Source organism: Phoenix dactylifera, unplaced genomic scaffold (genome assembly GCF_009389715.1).
Source record: "Phoenix dactylifera cultivar Barhee BC4 unplaced genomic scaffold, palm_55x_up_171113_PBpolish2nd_filt_p 000527F, whole genome shotgun sequence".
NCBI lineage: Eukaryota > Viridiplantae > Streptophyta > Magnoliopsida > Arecales > Arecaceae > Phoenix > Phoenix dactylifera.
The window spans coordinates 6,243-23,556 of record NW_024067937.1 but is presented as its reverse complement, the minus strand read 5'-3'; the positions used below and the strand labels follow the sequence as shown (position 1 = coordinate 23,556).

The 17,314-nt window shown below is 43.7% G+C and overlaps 1 non-coding gene across 1 annotated transcript; it reads left to right on the top strand.

Moving 5' to 3' along the window:
- Positions 1–251: 251 nt before the first annotated feature.
- On the top strand, positions 252–360 carry LOC120106324. The gene has a single exon (XR_005508509.1). It is a non-coding gene; the product is annotated as a small nucleolar RNA R71 (small nucleolar RNA).
- The last annotated feature ends 16,954 nt before the right edge of the window (positions 361–17,314 follow it).

The following is a 17,314-nucleotide window of genomic DNA, read 5'->3' as shown; positions in this document are numbered from 1 at the left end:
TAGCATGAAGATCATCCTCAGTTCTGAGGTTATAAAGGCCTCCATGTACAGAGCTAGTAGGCTTAGGCAAAGACTTGTTGTTTCTATCCCCGTTATCCCAAAGTTGGGTAGTCTCAGCAAGGGAATCCAAATACTCCCATGCCTCATCAGGGTGTTTTTCTAAAAATCTACCATTGCACATGGTCTCTACAAACTGTTTCAACTGTGGAGATAAACCTTCATAAAAGAAGCTAATGGTTCTCCAAGTTTCGAATCCGTAATGAGGGCATGAGAGAAGAAGGTCTTTAAATCTTTCCCAACATTCATAAAATGTTTCATTATCTTTTTGATGGAAATTGCTGATATGTCTTTTCAAAAAGTTGGTCCTTTGTGTGGGGAAGAACTTCTTTAAAAATTCTCTCTGCATATCTTGCCAATTTCTTATTGATCTAGGTCGCAAAGAGTTTAGCCATGTTTTGGCCTTATCCTTTAGAGAGAAAGGAAACAATGTCAACTTGAGGACATCCTCGGTGACATTTGGCACTCTAAATGTAATGCTCAATTCTTCAAAATCCTTTAAATGAAGATACGGACTTTCGGACTCTAACCCATGAAACTTGGGCAACAATTGGATTACCCCTGGTTTGATGTCAAAATGTCCTACATTATCTGGAAAAATTATGCATGAAGGTTGACTAGTCCTAGCCGGTTGTAGGTATTGTCTTAGAGTCATAACATGGGGTTCTCGTTCTCGATTGTGGTGACTCCCCGCATCTTCATTTAGATCAGCCATCTCACAAGGTGTGAGATATTGCGAAGGAATTTCAGAGGTATGTCCTAAGGGATGATCTAAAGTTGTACGACTTAATCGACCGGTGTCGTCCCTATTCCACTTTAGCATGCAAAATAATTTCCTCTCTTTTTTTTTCCTTTTTTTTTAAAAAAATGAAAAAAATAAATATAAGTACCAACTAAAGATACCCTAAAACGACATCCTAAAATAAAAATCCTATTCACAGTCAAACATGCAACAAAACATTACACCTCAATTTCTAATGTTTTTCTTAAATTTCTAGACAGCTCCTAACTGGTTTGAAGAGGGCACCTAAGCCTCCAATCCGGTCTAATGAACCGAGTTGACCAGGTAAGCTCCCAGGTAAGTGGAGGGGTCACGATGCGTTCGCAAAGGTCCCACTTAAAACCCACTTGCCTCGAACAGATGACTGTCTCCCTTATAGGGACAAAGCTTGCCTAGACATCAACTAAGCCACAGAGCGAAATTGGTGCAACTTTCGGTGGTCTTCGTCCTATTGAGCTCGAATGTCCTTAGGGGCCAACGTCTAGTTGATTTTAGTTAAGCTTAGGATATTTATGCACTGGGGTGATTTTTGGGCTAAGGACGAGTGATGAAATTCCGACCTTATCTTTTTAAATGGGTTCAGCCCTTAGAATATTTTATGCTGATGCCTTATACTATATGTAACAATCAAGAGATTTTTTTTATTTAATATTTTATGGCATGACATTAAATTTCATTGAATAGGTGATCAAGCAAATTAATTATTTTTTTTTTAAATTTTATGAGTTGACGTTTGAAATTTGAATTCTGAAATTTGAAATTTGAAATTTAAAATTTTAGATTTTTTTTTCTTTTTTTTATTTTTGAATAATCACCCTTGATCTTTTCTTAAAGTTTTTTTTTCTTAAATTTTCAATTAGCAACAAGGGTTAATGAGATAAAATAACAATATAATTCTGATTCTAAAAAAAAATAAATGCAGAAAATTCAAAACAGAAATCAGCAAGATTTTATATTAATCTAATGGTCTTAAAAGTCTCAGAATATCAATCAGACCGTTCAGATTATTCAACAATGTGTCTTCCACTAGCTGACCAAATTTGAGTCAAATCAGACGGCTAATTTCTATGATATCAGAGTTTGATGCAAACTGTGCAGGGAATTAAAAATAGTAGTAAAGATGTAATTTAATTTTTTTTTTTCAAGAGAAAAATACTAACTACTAAGGTAAAAATTAAATCTAAAATTATGCTAATAACTCAGCCGTTCCCCGGCAACAGCGTCAAAAACTTGGTGCAAAAATAAAACTGTTCTCCCAAGTGCAGGAGAATCGCACAAGTAGTATAACTCGGAAGTCCGAGGTCGATTCCTCAGGGAACGATCTATGGATTATTAGTTTAATTTCAGATTAATTGATTCAATGAACTTGTGGATTAAGATGATGGTTTGCAAATAGAAAATAAACCAGTAAATAGAGATTCGAAGTTTGGATAGATTAAAATGGTGTAGGGATCCAGAATCTCCTTTAATAATATCAAGTTCATGCAATAAATTCTATGATTCTTTTGTTTTCTTTTAAAAATTATAAGCAGATAAAATTTAATTATTGAGTATGTTCTTGATAACATGAATTCTCTTTTTAAGCATTCAACGTGCCTTAGAACGTCAACGATGAATCAAATAATTGAGGAAGACATGTATCAATAAGCATAAATCATAAAAGAATTTCCAACATATGAGAATCATAACATAATCAAAAGATAAATCGTATAAAGCAAAGGATTAGAATTTACATCATGAACTCGGTACACCAAAGGATCCTCCTTCACCCATCACCAAGGATTTTAGCTCAACATCTTCCTCACTCTTTCTCACTCTTTTTTTTTTTTTAATAACAGAAACAGGGCATCCCCTGTTTCTTTCTATTTTTTTCTTTTTCTTACTACTGCAGCAGCCCGGCTCCTCTGTTTTCTTCTTCAAATCCCCCCTCCTGTTCTTCCTCCTCCTCCCCTTCTTATAGATCGCCGGAGCATGGAGTGGAGGAGAAGCGGGTGCGGGATCTCGGGAGGTAGCTGTGGAGGTGATTGCGGGAAGGAAGCTGGCTGCGTGATTCCTTGGATGCGGAAGGAAGGAGGCGCGGGCTGAGGCTGAGGAGGAGCGATCGTGGGAGGCTGGATCACGGAACGACGGGAAGAAGCTGTGGAGGTGATTGCGGGCGGATCACAGCAGATTGCTCGCGCTGAGGGGGTCTGATGCTGGTCCGGCAGATGGCTGAGAGCGCGGGAGAAGCGGACACGGTGGATGCCGGATGAATCGCGAAGGCTGGGATCAGGGAAGACGTTGACTGCGGAAGCTTGAAACGGGGAAAGAAAACGATGCGGGATGCTGGGCGGCTTCACAGGCTCGGGTGGACGCTAGGATATGTGGTTGCACGCTGAAGAACGAAGATGGAGGAAGCTGGGAGACGATCACGGGCATGGGACGACGCGCGGATGCTGTGGAGGCAGATGGACGCAGGCGAATGAGGTGGGCGGTGATTGCGGAAGGAAGGAGTGCGTTCATGAGGAGCTTGGATGCGGGTCCGGCAGGTGGCTAAGGGCGCGGGAGATCCAATTGCAGATCTTCTTGGCTTGATGAATCTAAGCCCTTGGATGTTTCATTACACATTGCCTCCAGATGACTGCCATGTATCCCTCTGGTGCAAGTGTGCTTGACCAGGTTCAATTCTGTTCCAGTGTAATCAGGCTTGAAGTCGACCAAATGCACATTTAAACTCTGATTTACGATAATCTGTACCAAATAAAATATAAAATTAATGCAGCCCTTTTATCATTATTTGTTAGCAATAATATTAATTTAAGCAACGTGTAGAACGCACTTTTGTGCTCTCATCAGTGCACTTGTTTCTTTTGGATTTTATTTTTCTTTTTCCCTTTCTTAAAGGGAGGACCCTTGGATGAACCTCCCACAAAGTTCACCGTCTTCTTAAGAAGTTGGTGATCATTCTCAAACGTCTGTAGTAACCCCAACAATTGGTGATAATTCACTACAGATTTCGTCATACGAAAATGAGTGAGAAAAGGACGGTATGATCCAGGCAATGAGTTTAGTATGGCATCCTTCCCCAATTGATCATGAAGGGAAAAACCAAGAGAGCTTAGACGCTCAATCAACTCAATCATGTACAGTACATGATTAGTTACCGAGGTCCCATCTTTCATTCGGGCGCTGAATATGGCACAACTAGTTTTGTGCCTCTCAACGTCGTCAGGAACACCGAATGATTCATTCAACACTTGAATAATATCTTCCGGCTGCGTATTCTCAAAACGCCTACTAAACTCATCACTCATTACTGCCAACATGATGCATCGAACAGTGATCCGGTCACTAAGCCACTTCTGATAAGTGTCTCTGGCCGATCTTGATGCATTAGCAGCGGGCTGCTCAGGTGCTGGATCCGTTATCACATAAAGGATCCTTTCATGCTCTAGCACTATTTTCAGTTTCTTATGCCAATTATTAAAATTTGGACCAGTCAACTTGTCATTGTCCAACAATGAGCGAAGTGACAAATTAGTGGCCATTTCTGCATAAAAAAAAATTTGGCTATTAGTATATGAATTGACTAAACACATTAGACTTGGACTTTAGTCTAAAGGTACTCCCACTGTTTTATACAAATTGGTAGCCTCTACCTCCAATTCGAAAAATTACTCCTAATTCTTTAGTGGGCACTAGAACCCAATAGATCGCATATAGGCCCGAGTGTGGCTCGGCTAACCCATATGCACCTATTGGTAGGTTCTAAACCAGTTGCTTCACCAAGCAACTTCTAGTGATAATTTTGCCCTAGGTTCTTCGGCAGGCGTGTGGCGCCTCCACCGAATACCCTAGTCAGGTCCAACCATTAAATGATAGGGTTAAGTCTAATCAACTAATAGACGACCAAGTCCGAGTGTGGCTCGGCTCACCTGACCGCCTATTGAAGGTACACTTAACTCATCATATATTGAATGACAATTCCAATGCTTGATAAGTACCAGGCGTGTCGCGCCTCCAATAATTATCAAAGCATTGGACCCATTATCACCCAACTTAATGGGAGGCTATGACCTAGTTATCCTCATAACCATTTCATTTTAAGGACCTAATAATTTTAGAGGATTTCTTAATTAGGATAGATAAGAAGATCCGGTTAGTCTAATTTCTCCCACTGACTTCACCAAATCAGATTAGACTCAAACCGGTTAAGGAGGCATCTAAATCAGTCAAACTGATTTTCCTTTAGGCATGGGCTAACTCGAATCATTAAGTGATCCAATCAAAATGTGATTGACCATGTCGGCCAGGTAAGTGAGATCGGTGGAAGGGATATGCCATAAACTCGACAAAGACGAATCAGTGCGAGTAGCTCCCAATTAAAAATCACCGGTCAAAACTGCCAAACTTACCTTAGACACCGACTGGTTAATCAATTTCGATTTGATTACTCAAATGACTCGGGCTACACCTCTGAGCCTAAATCAAGTTCCATCTTGGTCTAATCAAAGATATGGACTTGATCCATCTACAACTATTGTAAATTGACCTAGAATTTCCTTGACCTAATCTAGTTACTACTTAATTAGATTTGATCAATTAATTCTATTTGTCCATGTATGATTCTAACCTTAGGTCTAACCCAATCCTAGAAACTTGATTCAAGCTAACCTATATGCCCAAAGAATTATGCAATGTCAATTAATTGAGTTACAATTCTATTTCATAACACTTAATTCTCAATTAAGTTTAGACTTATGAAAGTTTTAATCATTGCATATTTCTTTTTAATTACATATTAATTACAATCTTTCAATTCTTAAAACACATTTTCAGATCTGAGTTTTTGTAATTAATCACATGTAATCAGATTTAATTCATGTTTAAGTCATTATGTTTTAATGTTCATGCATCACATATACATAACAACATGAATTAATACAAACAACATACATCTTATGTATTTATTTTTTTCACTTTTATTTTCAGATCTGATTTGTTCATTAAAATCAGAGATCATATAAATCATAAACTTTATTTAGATCTAATCTAAATAATATTATAATTTCAGATTTATTCATGTTACTAATCCTAACACAAACATGCATCATATGCATCCAAAATTTCAGATCTACTTAATCATGCATAATCAGCAATTAAATCAATCATAAAAATACTTTAGATCCAATCTAAATATGTTAATGATTTCAGATTTAATTACAAGAATTAAAACATAAAAGTTTAAACATGAACCTGGCTCTGATACCACTGAAAGTGAATCCTAGGTTCTTCGGTGTTAAGCATGCTGATTTTTTTTTCATTTTTTTTTTAAAACCATGGCTGAACCTGATCGGGTTGCCTACGTACCCCTTCATAAGGGGGATCAAGCCATACCTAGTTCTTTTTAAGTTTTAAAATGCAGCGGAAAAATCGAATCAAACAATTTAATACATGCATGCTTACAAGATCAAATCTAGAAATCAGCACCTTAAGAACACATAGGATTATGCCGGAATCGTTTAAACAATTATGCTAAAACTTTCATGCATGATTAACTATCACATCTGAAACTTAAGAACTCTATTCCAATTAATCTCCGAATATCCATCGAATGGATTCTGGAGATAACTCCGTGAGGAGCCCCAAAGGAGGGTAAAACCTCGGGGAATCAGACCTAGACTCTGACTCCAAAATAAAATATTGATGTGGGATTAATACCTTTTATGATGGAAGAAACTTATGGATCTGATCCTTGACTTCGCAGCCACGCACACAAATGGCCTCTATGAGAAGTACATGCGAAGCCCTAGGTAGATCGTCTTCCGCGGGAGTGCTAGCTCGCGCAGGAACGCAGCAATGGCTGAAGTTTTCTCCTTCTAAACATTCAACCTTTGATTGTTCTTCAAGGAGATGGAGGATGGACGTGAGGAAGAAGGAGAAGAAGGGATGGAGGCCCTCAAAGAATTTTTTCAGAATTTTTTGAAACCTCTAAATATGGTATATGTTGAACCCAAGGCATGGGGGTCTTTTATAGCCAAAAGATCCCCCCACGTATCACACCTAATTTAGCCAACTAATTTGGCTGATAAAATTCCTAAAAAATTCTGGTGGTTTTATAGCTAAGAGGAGATAAACATATCCAAATTTCGTGCATTTTGGATCCCTAAAAGATAGGAATTCATGCATCCAAAGTTCAGCTGCAGACCACCCTATTTCATGCACCATGCAATCCCTACAAATTAGGAAATTCATCTAAATCTTTTTAGAAAGATTTAAGGCGCCATTTTTATAGGAATTATAACCCCACGCCTCCTCTCTTCTCACGCCAATTTTTGGCCAAAAATAAAGAGGATAGGCGTAGAAAATATTGGGAATAAATTAAGGTGTCCTTCTTCTCCAAGAAGATAAGGATGGGTTCCTAAAATTTAGGGATTCTTCTCCTTATCCAATTCTGATTATTTGGACTCATAATCCTCATCAAATAACGTCTTCTAATTGATTTGGATCAAGCCCAATCCAATTGGGTCAAGTCCCATCAATTGGGTCAAGCTCAATCTACTAGGGTTGAACCCAATCCAATTGGGTCAAACCCTGATGCAGCCCAAATTGAATCCTATTCAATTTGGCTCAACCTAAGCTTAATTACTCAATCAAATTGAGTTCATTAGCAATCTAATTGCTAATTAATCCTCAAATAATTCAATAATTATTTTAATGCAACTTTTGCTTAGGATAATTTGTCAATCGAATTGACCAAATTACCCTTGAATGATTCTTAATCATCAATCAGCCATTTGATCAACCTAGAAACTTCTATGCGTGTGACCTCATAGGTTCGAACCTAAGCCGGTAGTATAGGAACGTCTTCCTATACTAATGGATGTGACCATCTAGCAATGGTACCCGACGTCCGGATAGGCCGAATATATGCGAAGCAAATATTCTGGAACCCTGGACTATGGTTACTGTATAATTCAATCCTTTTGACTCCTAATGCCAGGATGACTTAGAGCTCACTGTCAACCCTATAATTAGTACATCCATTATGTGATTAACTTTAGATATCCCGTGACTCCTCACTGAGATTACCCTGGCCAAAGTTTTGCTAAATTAATCACAAGACATTATCTCCTGTTTGCAGGAAGGGTCAATTCCATCTCGACTCACAACTGACTACGCAAGTACTTGACTGCACCCAGTGACCTTCCGTCACTGAATTAGAAATTCAGGTAGTCCGGTACCAAAGTACAGTGAGTTGCTTGCTAGTCACAGGTTGCGATCTCAGGTCAGAGGGCCAAACTTATACCCATATCCACTCGGAACATCTCTCGACAGTAGAGCGTTCCGGAATTGGTCACGTTCAGTGAAATGTACTCCTACACTTCACCTGTATGGCATACCAGTGTCTCCACACTCCTTGGTTAAGAGGACAACCAACGTATATGTCACACAACGACCTAATCTCGATAATGTTGTCGTCCTAGTAACAACATATCATTTGGTCGCGAACAAGTTTAAGGACTCAAAGATAAATCCTCCTTTATCATAACATAAGTCCTAAGGACTTCATCATATAAGAGTTCATTTGAAGATGAAATGATGAATAATGCCAAATAATACTTTATTAATTTGTCAATTCATTTATAAAATTCAATCATCAATATGCTGACGATTGACATTTAGGATACAATTCCCAACAATTGCATCAATGGAGGCCACTAATTTCTCCTTGGATAGTTTGCACATCGAGGTCATATGCTCGGGGGCAGACACAATGATAAGTCTTACCTCTACCAGATCCTTCATGGTTTTTACCTACTGCTTGAGTTTGAGTCACCTCTACCAAATCCTCCATGGCTTTGAATTGGCCAAGTTAAATGATACCCAATTCCAAAATTAGGTCGATAGATATAGTATTGAATACATTCCATCACCCTCTTAGCTGTCGACTAATAACATTTGGGGAAGCATTGTTTACACTGCATCCAGATTAACAACTATGATCTAAAGGTTGATACATCAAGGGAGATGTAGGCTAAAACATCAAGGGTGCAAAATGAGTGAATGCAGTGTAGACCGAGGGGGCGAGAACTATCAACCCAAAATGAAGTCTCAATCGAGTGGAGTCAAAAAATGATGGTTGGATAGGAATTACTACTACCACGATATGATAGGAGTAGGGAAGTTACGCCTATCTTCCCACCACTCATGACATGAGAGCAGTGGAGTAGTTATATAAATATTTATGAAGAAAAAATAGTATAGCAAAATCCAATACAAAATTAAGGATACTCGTTTAAGCATAGGATACTAATTGATTAAGGAGCAGATGTAGCCTACATAAAAGGAGAACTAATTCCCATCACGTACTTTGAAAAGTCAATGAATAAGGTCCATACGGTCAATAGGGGAGAATACAAAGTTAGTTATAAATCCATGAAGTCCATGTTTGCATTAATAACACCTATCTTAAAATATCCTTTTATTGGTTAAAAATCATAGACAAAGAGGAATCCTAGGAACTTTCTTTTTATCCCTAATTAAGCCTTTCTGCTTATATAAACAAGTATACACACACACAAATCTAGTGTAACTCATATATAGTCATATATTTTTGAATTGGATGATGGGAATCCTACATCCATGATCCGGGCGTTCCTATTTCTAAACTACTTGCATACTAAAAATTATATCATTTAGAGAACTCTAGTATGTGCATTAAGTGGTCAAAAATTAAACAATTTAAGTAAATTGAAATAATATATATTATTTGACCACTTGATGTATAAGCTACAAATCTCTAAATGAAAAGATTGTCGATATGTAAGAAATTTAGAGGTTATAGATCACATCTAAAGGGTTGGATTATTAATGTGGGACTTCCGTTATCTACTTTCTTTAAAAAAATATTGTAACTCTATAAGAGTTACCCCAGATATAACATTATCTTAATTATATATGTATATATATATATATATATATATATATATATATATATATATATATATATATATATATATATATATAGAGAGAGAGAGAGAGAGAGAGAGAGAGAGAGAGAGAGAGAGAGAGAGATGAACTTGGGCTCAAAAACTCATGGCACAGATTTTGTGGATAAACTTGAGTTCCAGCATATATATCAAGACCTTATGTGTCCAATTCTCTTACAATAATAGTTTTTTGTCTTAATAATAGCATGATATACAACTTCAGTGCATGATCAGAAATGGTTAACAAATGTAGATATGTTAACGCATAAATACATGGGCTAAAATATCGAATATAAGATAACATATTTGCATAAAAGAGCATGCTAGTCAGGATAATGAAACTAATAACAATATGCTTTTCTTAAATCAACATCTAAAGATCTTGTATTTTATCACTAATTAGAATAAGAAACTGTGGCATGTAAAAATTGGGTCAAACAATGATTAGGACTGATATGTCTAAAATTGCTATTGCTATTATGGTTTTGAAATTGTTAATTAACCTCGATGCACACTTCTATTGAGCAGTAAACCTCTTGTGCTTTATATATATATTGATGCTTATCAAAGACTGAAGCCACTTGAGATAGAGACGCCTGAACATGGGACAAGATAGCATCATTTTAACTTCAGAGAGCACATTTTCAATGCTTGAGCTATTATCTTTAAAAGAAACGCAAATTTTCAACTACCAGCAGTTGGAGGTTGTGAGAAGAGTAGGATGTATAAGAAAATCAAAAAAATAATTTCAATAGATGATTGAGCTTATTCATATCTGGTTTTACGTTCAGATTAGGCATAGATTCCATGCTTGGATTGTCTAAGTCAAAGTGAACTAGTTCAGTTGGTAAATCAAGTTTCTTTGGCATCCAAACTGTGACTAGTGATGTGCAATGCATGTGGCTCACTGATTCACTGAACCATAACTTTTCAAGAACTTGTTTTATGTGCTTGAATTGTTTTGTCATGTTTATTTTACTCAAGTATGTGTGGAAAGCAGTGACAAGCAGAAGGAGCCTTGTAATTCGACTTCTTTTAGTCAAAATATGAACAAAAACATCCCAAGCAATTTAGGAGGGATGGAATTTTCTTTAGTGAAATTGCTGATCATAAAAAATATATTGATTGTGTCCCAAAGGATGACAAGTGATGGTTATCTTTCTTGGAATAGATCCTTTTGTCATGAATGAAATAATATTTCAAGAGTCAATAAAACATCGTGAGAGCTTAAAGTTCATCAATCTGTAGTTCAGAAACAGAGAATAATATTAAAATAGCAAATCAGGACATCCTTCTTAAGTGATCTCAAAGGGACAAATCCAAAAAGTTATCATAGTCCTGCTGAAATTTTCTGTCATTAAATTATGGTGCTATAAGAAGTGTGAGCTGCTTGTGTGATGCAATATTTAGATCCTGAAAAATTGTTTTAGCATGTCAACTTGTATCATCTGAGGAGGAAAAAAGTGTGAAGCTGATATAGGTCTTTTTCTCTTTAATAATGGATGCGAAGTTGTGTAGTCTTTCCTGACTGCAGAATTGCAAAGTTACAACAGCTTTCGCAGCAGAGTAGAAAAAAATTTCTTCAGTTTGTGCCTGTGCTAACTCACCAGATCTAGGAAATTCTACCATTCTACCCGACCGACCATATCTTAGCTAAGGACTTCTAAGATTGCATTAAAAGGAGGCATGGGGTATTGCACGAATTTTCACATGCAACAGAAGCAATTTGACAGAGCATACCTTCTTCCACAGTACAATTTAAACAATAATGCTTCTTGATGCATCATTAGCGGTTTAACGCTCATTTCAATACAAGCAAGTTTTAAATTGTTTAAAGAGGCAAGGGTTTTATTGGTGAAATCTGTTAATTAGAAAGCCTTTCATTATCTTTTCTTGGATACCCTGGAAACTTATCAAACTAATGACCAATTCAGCATGGTCCCCTTTTACTTCATCTAAAGGAACTTCAGATCGATTAGAATGACAAATTAGATCTGTTGCTGGAAATTGGACCCGGGGGCCGCCGCGAAACCAGGGGAGGAGGAGCTCCGCCGCAGGGACGGTGGTCGGCGGTGCGCCGGCTGGTGGCGTCCTCCTGGAGGGTGTGAGTCCTGCAAAAAAGCCGGTGGCCGGGCTTTCCGGCGCCGGCCCTCCGATGCTTAAGTCAGAGGGGGCTAGTATGTGGAGAGAGCAAGGAAGAGATATGTGGAGAAGATGAAGAGAATATTAAGCTCAATTGTGTCTGTGCTGTTTACTTGTGTTTGTTTCGGGTCCCCCCTCCTTTCCCCCAGGTTCCCTTTTATAGAGGGATATTGTGTTACCTGGGAGGTGACAGGGGAATTTTGTCCTCTTTTGTGATAATTGGGCACGATTTGGCCCATTAATGGCGTAGTGGAGAATAAGGCCGAATCAGACCGGAACCAGGGAGTTGTCACGGTCGATCGGACCTGTTGGAGTGGTTGAACCGCCGGCCGTGGTGGGCCTGGGGTCCGTGGATGGTAAGTGCATTTATTACCGAGTGAACCGGCGGTCAGGGAGAGCCATACGCTTTGATGGTTCAGTGATCCGGAGATCGCCTTGAGCCGTGTTCATTAAATGACTGAGTGCATCGGAGACTTGAGGGGGTCTCGTGCATTAATGGCAGGTCGTGCCGAATACCTGCGGAGATCTTATGCCTTGATGGCTTGGAGATAGCGGCAGGTTGTAGTGGAGTTGTCAGGTCCCTCAGGCTTAGAGGGTTAGGCGGAAGTTGAACATTTGGTTAAGGCATCGGCTCGGCAGGGGTGCCGAGCCGAGCCGGTCGCCCGACGGGGCGCCCTGTGGCGGGGTCGCTTTAGTCAGTATTTCTGGTCGGCGCCCTTTGGGCGAGCGTCTTCCTGGTCGGCGTCCTTTGGTCGGCCTTTTCTTAGCCGAGCGTCCCTACCTGGTGCTTTGGTTGGTCCTTTTCGGATCGGCGCTCTCTAGCCGAGCACCCTTCTGGTTGGTGCCCTTTGGTCGAGCGCCTCTTCTTGGCGCTCTCTCTGGTCGGGCGCCTTCCTGGTCGGCGCTTTTTGGCCGAGCATCTTTCTGGTCGGCGCTCTTTGGCCGAGCGCCTTTCCGGTCGGCGCTCTTTGGCCGAGCGCCTCCGTGGCGGTATGACTTGGGGTTTTTCCCCCAACACTACCCCCCGACTTCCGAGTTCCAGTTGACTACCAGCTGGAGCGCGGGAAGTAGCTTTAGTTGGGTCATTACGGATTCCGAAAATTTTAATTTATTGTGCATTTTGAATTATCGGACGCTTCGAGATGCCTTTAATAGGCGGCGTCTCTTCTTTCCCGAAAAGCCTCATTATTGGGACACCTTTTGCGAAGCGTCTTCGCGTCGTGGGCTCATGATGGGGCCGCACGATCCGATGGGGCGCTTCGGCGTTCGAAGCGCTAGCCCTAATTAAATGCGTCGTTCTGTCTTTTGGACCGACACGTGTGGTCATCTCAACGGGATGCGGCTTTTCTTTTTGCCGATCGGGGTCGTTGGGGAAGTTTATATAAACCCTCCCCTGGCCCTCTGTCCCCTTCTTATTGCCTTCTTCTTCCAGCTTTTCTTCCTCCAGCCTTTCACAGTCCGAAGTTCTATTCTCCGGCATCTTCCTCAGGTCCCCCTTTTTTCTTTCTTAACCTCTTTTTTCCTCGTAATGGGTTCTATCCCTAGTGAGGTTGAGTCTACCATGAGCGTCCTGGAGGTCGAAATGACCGAAGAGTGGTTTTTCCCTCTTCACGGGTTCCATTTGGAACCCGCCAGGCGAAGGGATCGGGTAACCGATCCTCCGGTAGGCCGGATTGGAGTGTATCTGGAATCACTCTGGGCCGGTCTCCGATTTCCTCTTCACGGCTTTGTGAATGAGTTGCTGACGGTATGCCAGCTGGTTCCGGCGCAACTCGCTCCGAATGCTTGGAGGACAGTGATCGGTTTCCTGTCACTATGCTTACTGCACGGGATTCCGACTTCTGTCAACGTTTTCCGGCGACTTTTTATCTTTAAGTCGAATCCGGGAGACGGAGAGTGGCTCTATATCGCCCTTCGGGCGGGTCGGCCACTTTTTCATGGTGCCCCCTCGTCTATTCATGACTGGAAGAAGAAATTCTTCTTCCTAGGTTCTGAACGGTCCTGGGGGTTTGACCCCAGGTGGGGGCCGGCCCAGCTCAGGTCTATCAACAAACCCCCCCAGCTTTCTCCACGTGAGCAGGGGATCATCGACACCATCCACGGCCTCGGGGACGGCATTTTGCTGAACGGCCTCATATGTGAGGGCGCTTTAGTGAACGTGGGCCTGAGCTCGGCACGTCCCCACGGTAAGGATAGTTTCAGTGTCTTTTTCGTTTTATTACTGTTCTAATGTTCTAATCCTGCTCGCCCTTGCAGATATCGCAAAGATGGTGACCAAGAGCGAGGTCCTCTACGCCCGTTTCCAAAAGAGGGCGGCTGAGCTCTCGGGCGAGCCTACCGAGCCGAGGAAGAAGCAGAAGGTCTCGGCGACCCCAGCGACCCCGGCGACAGCAGTGGCCGAGGCGGGTCCTTCTCGCCCCGCGCACTCCGAGGCGGGCCCTTCTCGCCCCGCGCACCCCGATGCTGGTCAGAGGGAGGGCGCGGATTCCAGGGGCTCGGGCTCCCGGGGAGCTTCGGTGGTGCTCCCATGCCCGGTGCCCTTGGCGCAAGTTCCTGGTCGGCAGGATGCTTCAGTTGCCGACCAGGGGAGAAGTCCTGCGGGTCTCGCGCTTGCGCGCCCCGCTTCAGCGATGCGGCAGTCAGATCGGCCGCTTGTCCGACCCCAGCCCCCTAGCTCCGAGCCGGGGAGCAGTCAGGGAGCCTCGGGGTCGGCTCCGCCTAGGCCAGCCGATGCTGACCTTCCGGGCCCATCAGGCTCGGGGGAACGGGTGCCCCTTGCACCCGTCTGGTCGGTATACGAGGGCGATTTAGCCCTCGACAATCCTCGAGTGGCGCGCGAAGTTTTTCGAGTCGCGCTGCTCCCGGCCGACCGGGCCAGGATACAGTCCATGAGCTATAATGCTTTCATGGACGCTACCCACTGTAACGCCGTCTGGGTAAGTAAAATTTTTCATCCGTGTAATTTGTAAAAATTTTTACTCGTAGCGCCTTATGTTTTTCTTTTCGTCTCTTTTACAGCATTTGCACGAGACGGAAATGCTGATGCACATTGTCCAAGACTACCGGGAGCGGGCCCGGAGGTGCCAGCGTGGTTATGAGGAGGCCCAGGCGAGGTATCTGGCCGCCGAGGCGAGGTACCAGGCCTCCGAGGCCGAACGTCAGGTGCTCCAAGAAAGAATTGGAGCATCCGAGGAAGGAATTCGAGCTCTGACCGCCGAGCTCGATGAAGAAAAGGGCGCGCACACACTAACAAGGTCCGAAGTGCGCGCCGCCGAGGCTCGTTTGGCTGAAGCCGAGCTGGCGTTGGCCTCCCGCGAGCAGGAGGTGGGGAATGCCCGCCTCCGACACTTAGAGCTCGAGCGGAAAATAAGAACCCTCGAGCGGAAGGCCGCATACCACGAGGCTCGGGAGCTCGAGGCTCGGGAGCAAGCTCAGAGCGCGGTAGCGCTCTTTCGCGAGTCGGAGGAGTTCCACGACCTCCTAGCAGAGGAGGGCGTGAATGGGCTGATCCAGGGCTTCTGGGATTTCCGCAACCAACTGCGGCGGCTCCTCCCGGATTTTGACGTAAACCTGCTCCAACCGGGAGCGGAGGTCGAGAGGCCGGAGGCGGAGGCAGAAACTCCGGGGGCCGACCAGGGAGGTCTGGCCGAGGCGGCCGTAGCCGTCCCCGAAGTGACCGAGGTCGCCTCCGAGGCTGCTCCTGTTGCTACCGAGGCCATTGAGGAGGTCCCGACTGCTGAGCCCGCCGCTCCCGACACTGCCGAGGCCGAAGTGGTCGAGCTCGAGTCTTAGTGTAATTTTTGTTGTTTTGTCTAGTCGGGATGGCCCCCCATACTTGTAAGGGCCAAACCCGAATCTTTGTACTTAGCCTACGGGCTTTTTGAAATGAATATACTTTTTTGGAAACTCGTCTGTTGTAGTCCAAGTTTCTCTGCTCGGATCCATTTTAGGTTCCGAGGATATGGGCTCTAGGGCCTCAGCTTTGCCCGCCACAGGGTTTGGTTTTAGGTTTGGCTAGCCGAGCTCCATTGCTCGGTCCTTCGACCAGTGGTATAGCGACGCTTATGCTTATACTAAGGGGATTTGGGCTCGGAGAATTTTTCCGAGCCTAGTCCAGAATTCGACCAAGCCCTGGGGCGGTCGCTAGGTTTTAGCATAGTGAACTTTGAATCCGAGCCTCGGGTTGCCGGGGCGGACCGGATTCTTTTCCAACGAATGGGTCGAATGCTCGTCAGCTCGTGACGGGGATTCAACAGACTAGGTTTATACCAAGTTTGTTGGTATCGTGAGTGTTTTCACGCCGAGGCGACTAAAAACATTCCGCTCGGAGTCCACTCTTTGAGGACGTCGGCAGAGAAATCCAAAATAGATAAGATAATATAGAAACATTAAATAAATGGGTACCTTGTACCGTGTGCGTCCTTGCGCCGAGGCGACTGAAGACGCTCCTCTGCTCGGGGTCCGTTCTTTGAGGACGTCGGCAGAGATCCAAGAACAGATAAGATAATGTAAAAACATTAAATAAATGGATACCTTGTACCGTGTGCGTCCTTGCGCCGAGGCGACTGAAGACGCTCCTCTGCTCGGGGTCCGTTCTTTGAGGACGTCGGCAGAGAAATCTGGCGATGGAGAACAAGCCGAGCTCGTTGGTTGAAGCCGGTGGAGAACGAGCCGAGCTCGTCTTGGTCAGTGAAGACCGCATCCCAACGTATCGGGGCATCCCGAAGAATCGGGGCATCTCGACGTCTCGAGGCATCCCGGCCGAGGTCGGGGTAGGAGAACGAGCCGAGCTCGTTGGCCGATGGAGCACGAGCCGAGCTCGTCGGTGGAAGTCGATGGAGAACGAGCCGAGCTCGTCTGGTCAGTGAGGACCGCAACTCATATCTCGACGTCTCGAGCTTCCCTATAACCGGGGCATCCCGACGTCTCGGGGCATCCTGACCGTGGTCAGGGTAGGAGAACGAGCCGAGCTCGTTGGCCGATGGAGCACGAGCCGAGCTCGTCGGTGGAAGTCGATGGAGAACGAGCCGAGCTCGTCTGGTCAGTGAGGACCGCAACTCATATCTCGACGTCTCGAGCTTCCCTATAACCGGGGCATCCCGACGTCTCGGGGCATCCTGACCATGGTCAGGGTAGGAGGATGAGCCGAGCTCGTTGGCCGATGGAGCACGAGCCGAGCTCGTTGGCCGATGGAGCACGAGCCGAGCTCGTCGGTGGAAGTCGATGGAGAACGAGCCGAGCTCGTCTGGTCAGTGAGGACCGCAACTCATATCTCGACGTCTCGAGCATCCCTATAGCCGGGGCATCCCGACGTCTCGGGGCATCCCGACGGATCGGGGCATCCCGACGTCTCGGGGCATCC